Here is a 12,687-nt window from a genome sequence, read left to right as displayed (position 1 = left end):
ACACCTGCCAATGTAAAGGAGAAATAGAGTTGCATTTGCTGAAAACACAATCCCAATCTCCAAACGGCTCCACTCAGCGGTTTAATGTAGATGTTGAACAGTTATATGGGATAAAACAGATCCTTATGGCACCCCACACTGGAGATCCCATGGGGCAGAGCAGTATCCCCCAAGACAGCCATCCAAGTAGGACTACTTGTTGATTATTTCAAAAGAAGCTGAGAGATCAAGGATCACCAACAGGATCATCATATAGGGCGGACAACACTAGCAAAGGTATTTCCCAACTAGTGTATTTTGGAATGGTTCTATTCTGTGTTTTCTTCTATGTCAGGAGTTGGCATCTTCTTTGCACCCGAGCGGGGTCACATGAGAGTGTCCCACCTTAGTGGGCCAAATGCCAGGGGGTGTGGGTGGGTGTGGTGGGCACATGTATTGAAACACACATTCAACAACCACACACTCATGCAACACTTTTTCATTCACACACTTTTTCTCTCACTCAGAATGTAACATTTGCCCCTGCACCTTGCAATTCTGATGCAGCTAAAATTGCTAAAGTGGGGGGAAGTGGGTTGGACTTCCTGGGGCTTGGCAGGCTGCATGTGGCCTGTCTGCACGTGCTCCACCTGCTTTTCCTATGTTTCCCTTGTCTCCTGACTTCTTTTAGGCTGCATCTGCTGCTGTTGCAAAGAATTAGGAAGCAGATTACAAGGCACTGTGTGCAGTGCAGCACACCAGTGTAAGTATGAAATTGTTAAACACTGGACGTCACTGAAGGTGTACGAAACAGAACAATGAAAGTGGAGAGAGAATGCCAGGGGATGCTACTGTTGTGTTAAAGGTAAAGGTAAAGGGACCCCTGACCATTAGGTCCAGTCGTGGCCGACTCTGGGGTTGCGGCGCTCATCTCGCTTTATTGGCTTCCGGGTCATGTGGCCAGCATGACTAAGCTGCTTCTGGCGAACCACAGCAGCGCACGGAAACACCATTTACCTTCACACCGGAGCGGTACCTATTTATCTACTTGCACTTTGACGTGCTTTCAAACTGCTAGGTGGGCAGGAGCAGGGACTGAGCAATGGGAGCTCACCCCGTTGCGGGGATTCGTTGTGTTAAAGGGTTGAGCTAAATTATAAATGGTACCATTTCTGTAGTGCCCTACAGTTCTATTATTATGGTTGCAGCGTGGAATGTTGGATGTTGCAACATTGAACTGTTTTGTTTTAATCATGTTCTGAGTTTGCTACTTTCGTTGTACAATTGATGAACTTTTGTTAAACAACAAAGAGCTGGTTTTGTCATCACCAAAGGATAATTGTATTTGTGGATGGGGAAACAGAAGTCTGGAATTTGGGGGTTATTGGAAGGAGAAAATAGCTGTAGACACTTCAGAGTGGCGAGCTTCTTTTTCTATTGTGCTTGTAACATTGAACTTATATGTTCTTTCACAGCTGTCATGACAAATCCAGCTGCACCAGGAGGTACTCTACCAAGGGGAAGCCAAGAAGAGAAGATCTATGGACAAAAATCCAAGAAGGGGGAGGCTAAAGTGATAAGGCAGAGACAACATCATTTACAGGATGCAGCCTAAGTGAGCAGTTGAAAGCACAATGGATGGGGAACAGAAGGGAGGTTGAAAGAGGACACTGGGTCAGAGGAATGAAAGTTAGAATAACTTTCCTAAGTAATTCTCTATAAGAAACTATCTTGAATTAAACTGACCGTCTACCCTAGCAGCCTCCCATACTTGGAGACTTCTTAAGGAATCGTTTCCAAGATGACATTGGGCACGTGTACCGACTGCATGCTTCCTATATTAATTGTTTTGGTGGAGAGGCATGTCTTATCTTGCCTCCTTATTCCCTTTCCATTTCTCCCATAAACATCTATCCTGGCAGAAAGGCTTCTCTGGATGTTTGGCTTGTCACTATTCTGTAACAAGTAAAAGGATATCCATTCTATTTAACACTGACTGATTAACGTTCTATGGCCTTTTAAATGTGTTTGGGGGAAGAGTTATTGGTTTGCTTTTGCTTTATTATGTATTTTGTGTTCTCATTTTGAATGTTTATGTTGTGAACCACCATGTGATCTTCGGATGAAGGGGAGAATACAAAATTAAATAAATAAATAAATAAATACAACATTCCTAAGTTTTAGGTATTTATGAAGGGTTTTTTTTAAAAGGCAACTGTTCTAGCCATACTAATAAACTCTGCTTTAGAAGCCCGTGCCAGATATGGAACAGAGAAAAGTCTTCAGCAATGGGACAGGGAGAAAAAAATAGTTTTAGGATGGCAACTGAAAGTTGCAATAACACAACTGTTCTGATTTGCTTGGTATGATACTGATTTTTAGAAATATTTTAATAAACACCACTTTGCACTTAAAAAGTACCAAAGTGGTGTACAACAATGAAACAAAAATACAAGAAAAAATTACAGCAAGCTGCATAATAAAGCAATGAGCAGAGGACAGGTAGCCCCAAATTAATTTCCCGTTAATGCTCGCATGAATAAAAAACGTTTTAAGTCCTGATGGAACATGTCAAAGGTGTGCACTGTATATGAGGGGAAACTATTCCATTGCATGTATGTTCTATGGCATCAGAATATAATGGTCATGGTTGAGGGCATAATCCTATAAATTTGGGATTAAGTCCCGCAGAACGCAGTGGTGCTTACTTATGAGTAGACATTTTCAGAACTGCTCTTTGTTCTACGCCCCCAAGAAAGTGCCCGTGGCAAACATTTCCCCCGTGTGTTGCACATTTTTAATGTCTCTCATTTCCACGTGGAACTCAGTTAATTGCAAGTGACTTACAACAGCTCCCTCGGGAGTGCATTTCCACAAGGGTGCGATGATGTCGCAAGGACAAGAAAGGCACGCGATATGGACTATCGCGAGCAGGGCGATGCAAAGCTCCAGAGTTGCCTGCGCTTCAGCCCTCGGATCACAAACTGCAGTTCTTTTCCAGGTTGCTGTCCCGATTTTACGTCTAACTGAGCGTCTCTGAATCGCGATTTGTTTGTTTATCTTTGTGCATGTATTTCTAAATTTTGCAAAAAATAAAATAAATTTAAAAAGGACGACCTGACGCTCCTTCCTCCATTTCACGAGGAAAGCGCCAACTCGGGCTCTCCAAAAGCGCGCGCGACCCAGCCCTAGAAAGTTTGCATCAGCCTCGTCCGTCCCCAGGGCGCTGCAATCCGGTTGCCTGTATCCTCCGATGGGAGTCGCATCTGGAACGATCCTCTCCCTCTTCCCCCTCTCTCGGTGCGCCAAGCCAGCCACGCTCCGCCTTCCCGATTGTGCCTCGGCATGTGAGCAGAGGATCCCATTTCAGCGCCGCGCTCTTGCCCTCCGGCTGATGCTCAGGTGGCTCTCGGTGACCTCTTCCCCCCGCCCCTCCCCGCGCGATCTGATCTCTCCCTCCCTCTCCCCAGAAACTCCTCCCCTCCCCTCTCCGGCTTCCTCCTCCCCGGACTTTCCAATGAGGTCACCAGCTGCTCGGTGGCTCCTCCCCTCCGCCTCCCCGGGCTGTCGCGGCCCGAGGCTCCGCCTCCGCTGTCGAGAGTCCGCTCCTCGCGTTCATTTCATTCCTCTTCTCATTCCGAACATTCTTAGCATCGCTCGCGCCGCACAAGCCCGTTTCGAAAGCCCAGCCCGCCCTGCCCGCCACCGGTCTGGGGGCAGTCACGAAGCACTGGCAAGGGCTTGCAATAATCCCGCAAGCCAACAAGCTTGTAGAGCCCAAACACACACACACACACACGCACACACACACACACACACACACACACACACACATATTAAGAGATTTCTCTCTCTTTTTCCAAATAACCACCACCACAATAATAATAGCAACAACAAGCAAAAAAAAAAAAAAAAAATTAAAAAAATTAACCCCCCCCCAAAAAAAATTACCAAACAACACCAAGGCTTGGAAATTAAGCAAGCCAAGTCCCCAGGGAAAGCTGGAAGAAGTTTGCAATTGAATTGCAAAAGGCTGGTGGTGTTTGCAAAGGTGGGGAGTGGAGTGGAGGTAAGTTTTGTGCGGGTCTGTGTCTGGCTGTTTGTTGGGGCGCGTGGGGGCTGGAGGGAGCTGGCTGCTTCCCTGCAGATTTCGCGTTGCTTTGTGTGGCAAGGAGAGGAGCGGGGGGGGGGGCTTGTCCTCTGTTATTTACTTGGGAGAATCATGCCGATCGTCCCTCTTTCGTTCCTTCACGACCCCCTCCTCCTCCTCCTCTCTTCTCAATCTCTGCAGGTGATCTGGGAAATGTGAGGGGGGGGGGGCAAAATAAAACGAAATCCGGAAAGTCGCCTTGGGAGGTGGAGGGAGTTGTTTCTGAGTGGAGTTTTGGCTGCTTTGGGGGGTTTTCAGGCAGAGCTGCAACAGGCGGCCGTTCCTCTCTCCCTCTCTCGCTCTGCTCCTTCTTGCTGTTGCTGCTTTCATTTAGTTGCCTGAGTCACTGCTTTGCAGCCTGGGGCGCGCGCGCGCGCGCGCGCCCTCAAACACACACACTCACTCTTTCGCGCGCGCACACACAGACAAATCTTTGGCATTTTTCACATTTTTCGCCAAGAAGGAAAAAGTTGGGAGCAGATCAGGCCTTGCAAAGTAAATTGATCCTATCCCTCGAGTTTCTCTCCCTAGTGCCGAGCTTTGGAAAAGTGGCTGGATCTGAGATTTGGCTGGCTTTTAAGAGCTTTGAGTTTTTGCTTTTTGCTTTTCTCTCTCCCGCCCCTTCTTCCCTTTTTAATTTCTTTTCCCTCTTAAAGATGAAAGAAGGAATGTTCTCTTTTGCTGCTTCTTTGCTTTCTCCAGAGCTGCTGCTGCCGCTGCTGCCACTGCTGGTTAATTGCACATTCAAGTGGAAAATTTTCCGGAGTCAGCAGAAACATTGTATCCAAAAAAGACAAAGTCGCAGTTCCAACAAAACGCGGATATTGTCCCTGGAAAACTTCCTTTCGGTAGGAACCCTAGGATTATTTATTTTCCCTTAACCTTTTAAAGGGATCTTGCACATCCCCTCTTTACACATTAATGGAGCTGCTTCCCAGAGGGCAGAAAGTAGTCTTTGTTCACAGAATTCACACTTTCAAAGAAAGGAAGTCCACTTAGTCTTGGTGGGAAATTAGTTTATCACAATCCAAAACAAAAACAAGAAGGCACAGAGAGAGAGAGAGAGAGAGAGAGAGAGAGAGAGATACTGTGTTACTCCAACAGTAAAACTCAGATTCGAAGGGGTGTTGGGGTGGAAGAAAGCACACACAACCCTGGACTTGATTTAATGGATTTATTTAATGCTCATTGGTGTCACTGTATAAAAATATTTATGAAACAATGAAATACCAGCCACCTGTGTTTCTCAGGAGAGTCGTTAAATGATTAGTAGCAAGTATCTGTTTTTGATTTGGGGAAATGAAAAGTGACCTCAATAAATGTTTCAAAAGTTAGCGAGCAGGTATGTTCTTTATTTTCTCATTGTAAATGGCTGCTAGTGATGTAAAATATGGAAATCTTCTAAAACATTTCCTAGATCACACTTCATTTGCACGGGGTGACTTTAAAATATTATACATGTAAATTCTGATTTAAGGTGGGCAATAAAAAAAAGTAGCTCTGCTAAAACTCCTTATCAGGAGCACTTAGCATTTTATTCCCTTTGCTGATAAAAAAGGAACGATAGCACCCTTAGCTGTAGTTTTCTGAGATACATACATATAAGTATCAAGCGTGGTTTTTTTTTTTTTAAAAAAAATAATGACTGCATTTTCTGAATTTAATATAGATTTTATATTGATGTGTAAATCTTATGGCAGCTTGAATTTGCTTAAAGGGAAGGATAATTATGTACAATGCAATGGGAACACAAATAGTAACTGGAGACATGCTCTTATATCATGCAACTTTTTTTGTTTTTTAATAAATCCTAAATTTGGAATGGCTGCCCTTGGGTACATAGTGTTTTGCCATCTCTATAAATAGTTGGGAAATACCACAGCAAGGACATTAGACTGTATTGATGGTGCATGCTAAGGAGATTTCAGATAATTCAGAGGGCAATGTTACATTGCCTTATTCCAGAGGCTGCCTCTATATATGCATGTGCCACATATTTTTCAAATGGAATGTTGGGAATTCATAACACTTCAAAAGGTGAACAGAAAGCTCTTCAGGCCTATCTGAATTTTAGAGCTGATTCAAGGGTATTATCTTTTTTTATTTTAAGGAAATTCTGTTGGCAGTTAGACAAGCTTTCACAATTCGTTTTCTGTGCTGATTTGTTGACAATATAATTTATAGCTTGGAGGCACTAATTGCATTAAATATTTTAGATGCATCCAGGAAGATCAAATATCTGGTATATTGATTAGCACCCTATTTTGACCATTGTAATGGCTTTTATGTTTTTCTTTATGCGGAATGACATTAAAGTATTAATGAGACAGTAGTGTACCTCATTGTTAAATTTGCCTAGTGTTCGCAAATAGTTTTAGATGCCTAGTGCTGCTGAAAATATGAAAAGTATGTTTGATACATGTTTGATATGCCTTCGTTTTGTATGCAGTACCAAAACCTGGAATGCGTCCACTAAACTTATCACAAGGAGGAGACTCGAGTGAAATGTTGGTTTTATGTGGGCTTTTTAGTTGACTCGTATCTGCTTTTAGGGAAGTTTAGTAAACAGTGGAAAAGAACAGTCCTAGCACAAGCGAGATCTGGGTCCTTAGTGAATTCCAGCTGGAAGGGTTTTGGTGTTTGAAGAATGTATGTGTGACTGGAAAGTTACTTTAATACTTTGAAAGTCGATTTCTTTCTCTCTCTTGCTTGGATGATGATCTAGGTCTAGGAAGCAATCTAGGCTTTTTGTGGTGCTTTCCCTTGATAATGAAAGTTAAGCTCAGCTATTTTGAAGGCAGAAAGTCCCAAACTATAGAAGATGTAATTCCAGAGATCAGCAACCCTACTTTAAAAATTCTCAGGCTTCAACACAGCAAAAGGGTACAATCGATATCCCAGTTATTCAATAACAATGAAGTGTTAAATGTGACTGCTTAAGTGTATAGGAGGGCCAGAATGCAAAGACCTCTTGTGATGAGATCCTTGAAGGGTAAAAGTACCCTTTTTGTTTTGTAGCAAAATGTAGTTGTGAATCCATACCCTTTAGCAGTAAGATGGCTGTGTAGTCTGTACTTACTGTGAAAAAACCTGATTTGGGGCTCATTTCCATAATTCAGAGTTTTGCTTGGATTGTGTGTGACAGTAAGGAATAATCTCTTAAACTGTGTATTTCCCCCCCTCCCCAAAACACATACAAGATGCAGCATATGTGCTCACACTTTAAACCAGTGATCTTTCTAATATAATAATGCATTTTTTATTGCACTTGAAATAGTAGAACTTGCTGCCTAGTTTCCTAAAGCTACTTCATTAGTTCAGGATTTAAAGATTTGTTGCATCAGGGCGCTCGTGTTAAAATGGTATGTGCATGCGTAGTCATGTGATCAAAACTTTGCTGATTTAATACTTAATATGTTTATGTACATGAGATTGTTTTATACTGTGGTTTGTCAGAAAATGATATAACAGAAGAACGTAGTTTACATCGTTGTTTTAACTAAAATATTTCCCTAAATATGTAATTGAAGTGTAAGCAATGCTTATATATTATCACCTGGTTATGCAACTTGGAAAACATTACACTGTCCATAAAGTACTACAGGGCACAAATTTGAACAGAAATTATTTCCTAGATTTTGTAGGTCCATTGATTTATAAAGAGATTTATGGCACTGTTACAGGAACAGCAAAGGGGGGGGGGGATGTTTCTTAAAGGGACACACACAGCAGATAAAGTCTCTTGGGCTTTTATTGGCATGTGTGTGTTGTTACAGATACAGTACTCAGTTATGCATTGAAACTGAATTATTGCTATTTACTATTTTGGAATGAAACCTTCTATGTGAGAGAGAATCTGAAAGTTTGGGTCTTGTATTGCTAGACTTGAAAACTCTTACTGGACTTGATACTTGGGAGTAGGTCGCATTCCAAACTCCACTTACCTGAGAGTAAGCCCCATCGAATTCAATAGGACTTACTTGTGAGTAGACATGGCTAGCATTGGGCAGTAAATGAGGTAACTAGGGAAAGGCATTAGCAGTGCCTTGTATGTTGATTTCAGTTTAAACTAACATTGTATACTGTGAAAATCACTAGCTGTGTTATGTTTAGAAATGTGACAATTGCACTACCGACAAAAGCATTAATGGTGCTAGTCCTTACTGAATCCTCATCTTTAGATATCAAGATCTCAATCCTGCTCTGGATCTGCAGGTCCTCCCATCCACTTAAAAAGTCTCATCTTGCCTGTTCACTGTGGTCCAGAGAGCATCACAACTCAAATGGAGTTATGTATTCAGATGTATGTGTGCATTAAGGAAACGTGCTTCTGTATGTGGAATCTCTATTTGATAGTGGGCAAAAGTATTAATAAATACTTTTAACAGCACCTTTTTTCATGAAGCTCCCTTGAGAGTCTTTCTTTTCTATTTTCTCCTGCCAATGCTTGGGGCAGACAAGGCGGAAGAGCAGTAAAATAACAACCAACTACTACTACTATTATTATTAGATTGTTGTATAACATGTCGTATGACGTACAGAGTGGCATCAGTTTCCAGAGTAGTCTCATTCTTGTGCTTTTATGATTGTGGAGTTCATAATCTGGGATTATAATGAGTGCAACTTCCTGTGTTTTCGTGGCCCATACACACTCTGAGGCACTTTAGCTTCTCTAGCTGTGTATAATATCCCTACATGGATTGTGTAACATCCATAGCTTGTGATGCTGGACTGATGTAACCATTTGTGAAGCCTCATCCTGACACTGATTTGCAAATGCTGCAGGATTTAGGATAGGGCTACTAGAAACTCTTTTTTTATTTTTAAACATATATCCCACCTACTTCGGGTGAACCCAAGGTCAGAAAGCAAACACAGTATTTAAAATATAAAACAAGCCAAACATTAAATCTCTCAATAAAATTTCATAATGCTGTTTGGAGTCTGAAGACTTAAAAGAGAGGAATATCTGGCCGTAGTGGTGTCATTAAATCCTCTTAATTTTGGTGGGAGAATTTCAGTTCTATATATAAAAATAGTAATCCTAGGTGTTAGAACAGGTCTACTCTTGAAGGTTTACTGTCCCAAAGCTTAATGGCAAAAAAGGGCTTTAGGATCACAGACATACTGGTACTTTATGGTGCATTTTATTTGTTGTTGTACCTTTTTCTTTGGAAATTTTTGCATGCTGAGAGGATTTTTTTTTAAAAAAGCACCCTCCATATTGTAAGAGGGTACTTCCCTACTTTATAGCTTGAGATGATTGAGCAGAAAGTTATTTGTTTAAATAGTTTCATTAAACACATGGTGTGTTACACGGTTTAGCACAAGTAAAAAAAAGCCAGACCTCTGCTCCCAGGCACTTACAGTAGTGGGGGATACCACAGAGAGAAGGACAAAAATAATAACAAGGGATAAATATGGTCAACTGCAGCTATGTGTACTTAAGGTATTTTTAAAAATCAACAGAAGAAGGGGCCTAAGTGGCAAGGAAAAAACTTTTTGGAGAAGGTGGGTTTGAGGAACAATTTCAAGCGGGGAGGGAAGAGAAGTGACTTGTGACAAACCAAATCTTCAGCATTCCCTTAAAATGATGGCAATCAGTAACATCTGTTACTATTCTTTTATTTCCTTGCCTTTTTCTTCTTTGCTTCTTTTGACAATGTGAGTGTTGTTTCTACGCCCTGTTTTACTGATCCAAGTTGCCTCCATAGAGTTCTAGCTTTCCCCATGTCTTTGATTTGTTCTAGCCATTGATACACAACTGCCTGATGGGTTTCCAAACTGATGCATAATTTTTGAGAGGAAAAAGCTGGTATCTCAAAAGTGCTATCGGGAGCAAAAGTTAATCATGGTTTTTAAAGCAATTACAATGCCATTGCTTGGGAATCTAAAACGATAATGGATGCTATTACTTTTATTGGGACATAAACTGAAAACTGCTGCTAATTATGGGAAATGTTAATTATGTGAGAACATATTGAACTTATATTCTGTGCAGCAAGATTTTTTTCTTCCAAAGTATGCATCAATTGCACCGCCTTTTTTATGTACACAGTCTTCTAATTATAATAATTCAGTGCAGTACTGTTTTTTTGGAAGGAGTTCAAGGTGCATTCTCAACTTAACATGAAAGGAATCCTAAAAGATAACCCAAAAATGTTATATATATTCAGTTCTATAGGAAAATACATTTTCAGATTTTATGTTTTTGACTTTTCATATTGCTACAGAGAGATCTATTAATTTATCTGTATTTGACTGTGTTGGGGTGTACTTCTCTCTTTTACGCCCCCCCCCCAGTACATTGCACTTAGTTTATTAGATTTCATTGTGAAAAAAATAACACAAAATCCAGATAATAACATTCAGTTAAACACCATGGGCCACTATTCTGGATATTAATATGTGTTTTGTCAATGTTTTTGAGATGCTTTTAGGAAAAACATAAGAGGGAACAGAAATAATTGCAGCATGAAAAAGGATCTGTATGATTCTGCAATGTAAACCAGATGTGAATCTGTCACTTTTATAAAAGCCCAACTGTAAATCATTCTTATCTATCACTATTCACACCTTGCCTTTATGGCATTAGACAGGGTTGTAAATTCCAATTCAGCCTAGTGTTCAAAAGTTCTTGCACAAGAGGATAATAACTTCCATTTTGTTTAAACTTAAACGAACTGTTCACAGGATTTGTCTGTATTGTACAGAATCAAAGCATTAAGTTGGTTAATGTATTGGATTTCATGCTTAAAAGTGAAAAGTCATTAAAAAATAATAAAAATCATGCATTTTCATTCTTCGCTACAGTGCACACTCACATTGCTGAAATGCAAAGAAACCCCCAGTGAAACAAAATGACTTCATTTGAGCCAGCACTTAAGAGCAGAATTCACTTCCACAGTGCTGAAATAAAAGAAGCCAAGTGTTTTAAATAGCCACTCCCCTAGGCCAGAGTGTTTTGAGAGAAGCTCATTGTCTAGCTTTGAGCTCTAGCAGTTTGTCTGCCTCTGTTAACTCTCCTAAACCAGACAGCTCGATTTCTAAAGTTGACATCTGGTTTACTCTTTGTTCACCTGTTTTTTTTTTTATTAATGCAAATAGACATGCACGCCATTGCCCCAGAGCTCTTGGGGGGAGGGAATGCTGTTGACAGTTTGTCAAATAGTGCTTCCAGTAGAAGTCTGCAGTAGCCTATTGTTATACTAGCAACAGGCAACAGAACTTGTGGCACCATATGGCTAGTATATGCTTCAGATAAGCTATCTGCTAGTTTAGCTTATCGAGAGCATTTTGATATGCTTCGTGTTTGAATCACCAGCAGCTACCGCCCAACTCATTCAGGTGTCCAATATTCCTTTAGCCAGTTATCCTTTCAGTGGAATCTCTCTCTCCCAACTCCCTTTTTTGTTTTTTTGGTCCATCCCTGCATGTGAACAGTGATGTTGCATATTACAAATATCTTGCAGCATAACTGTTTGCAAACTTTCTAGCCCTTTCGTTTTTATCGCAGATTCTCGCTGGTCTCTCCCTTCTACAGGCAAGTGGTCATGAAAATAAGAAATAGAAACTGTGGATTAGTTGTAAAGCTCAAAGAACATAGGGCATGGTCCAAAGCATTCTGGAATTCTTTCTGAATTTTTTGCAGTCCTTGAATTCTTTTGACTCTCATGACAGTGATGTGGCTTGCCTCAAGCCTTCATCCTTCTGGTGTTAGTGAGTGGATCGTATTCTTCAAAAACAATTCTGAAGTAAACATTTTGAAGGGTGCGTCAATGTATCAAAGAGCAGGGTTTCGCACCAATGGTCCATCAGTTTCATTAAGGCAGCCTGCGAAATGTCTGTGGATTTGTAGCTGAAGTTGGGTGATGAATGACAACATTCATATTGATTTTTAATTGTATATTCATTGATTCTTTTATTTCTTTTATTGTATTGCAATTTGAATTATATGGGATACAATAAAATAACAAGATGTAAGAAATAAAAGAAGCAATAAAATACAATTAAATGTCATGCAGCCTCTAGCATAGCATATTCCACTTCCTGCAACAGGTAGGAAAGTCGTAAGTGGTCAGCCAAGACTGTTAGCAGTTTTCAGGTGGTTCATGGAAAAAGAAACAGTTTGGGTACCACTATTCTAGAGTGTAGCTTAGGTGCTAAACTCTCGTATGGCTACCTACCAAACTTGGGAGTCGGATTTAAAACCTGTGATGCTTTCCCTATGTCCAGCTTCATAATTTCTAAATGTTTGGTCATTTGTAGTTTGGTCATTTGTAGTTTACTTTTTCGTCTGAGGAAAGCAAAAATTTTAAAAGCCCCTTTCACCTGAATGTATGAAGATGCTGAGAGAGGTTTGCATCTGAGACATGTTGTGGCATCAGCTTCAGTGGTTTGCTTAGAGGCGGCCAGGCGGGGAGCGTCTTTTCAGTGGCACTGTCTCCCCTCAGAACTGAGGCAGCTTCCTACATTTATGTATGCTGAAAATACATGGCTCTGAGGCCTTTTTGACAGTGGCGCCTTCCCTGTGGAACTCCTCCCTCCAGATGTCAAGG

At 40.9% G+C, this 12,687-nt stretch overlaps 1 protein-coding gene across 9 annotated transcripts in view; it reads left to right on the top strand.

The window, feature by feature from the left end:
• The first annotated feature begins 3,604 nt into the window (after positions 1-3,604).
• TEAD1 (TEA domain transcription factor 1) overlaps positions 3,605-12,687 on the top strand; it is a 178,673-nt gene continuing 169,590 nt past the window's right edge. For 4 of the 9 annotated variants that reach the window (XM_081879027.1, XM_081879026.1, XM_081879025.1 and 1 more), the window contains exons 1-2: positions 3,606-4,048; positions 4,832-4,977. The gene's annotated coding sequence lies outside the window, so the exon portion shown is untranslated. Of the gene's footprint in view, positions 4,049-4,248; positions 4,271-4,831; positions 4,978-5,262; positions 5,472-6,067; positions 6,167-12,687 lie in introns of those variants that run through there. The other 5 variants (XM_081879019.1, XM_081879020.1, XM_081879023.1 and 2 more) reach the window with 5 other exon arrangements.

The sequence above is a fragment of the Podarcis erhardii genome, assembly GCF_964252035.2.
Source record: "Podarcis erhardii genome assembly, chromosome: 1".
NCBI classification, from domain to species: Eukaryota; Metazoa; Chordata; class Lepidosauria; order Squamata; family Lacertidae; genus Podarcis; species Podarcis erhardii.
The sequence above is the reverse complement of the archived record's forward strand: the minus strand, read 5'-3'. Positions and strand labels throughout refer to the sequence as shown.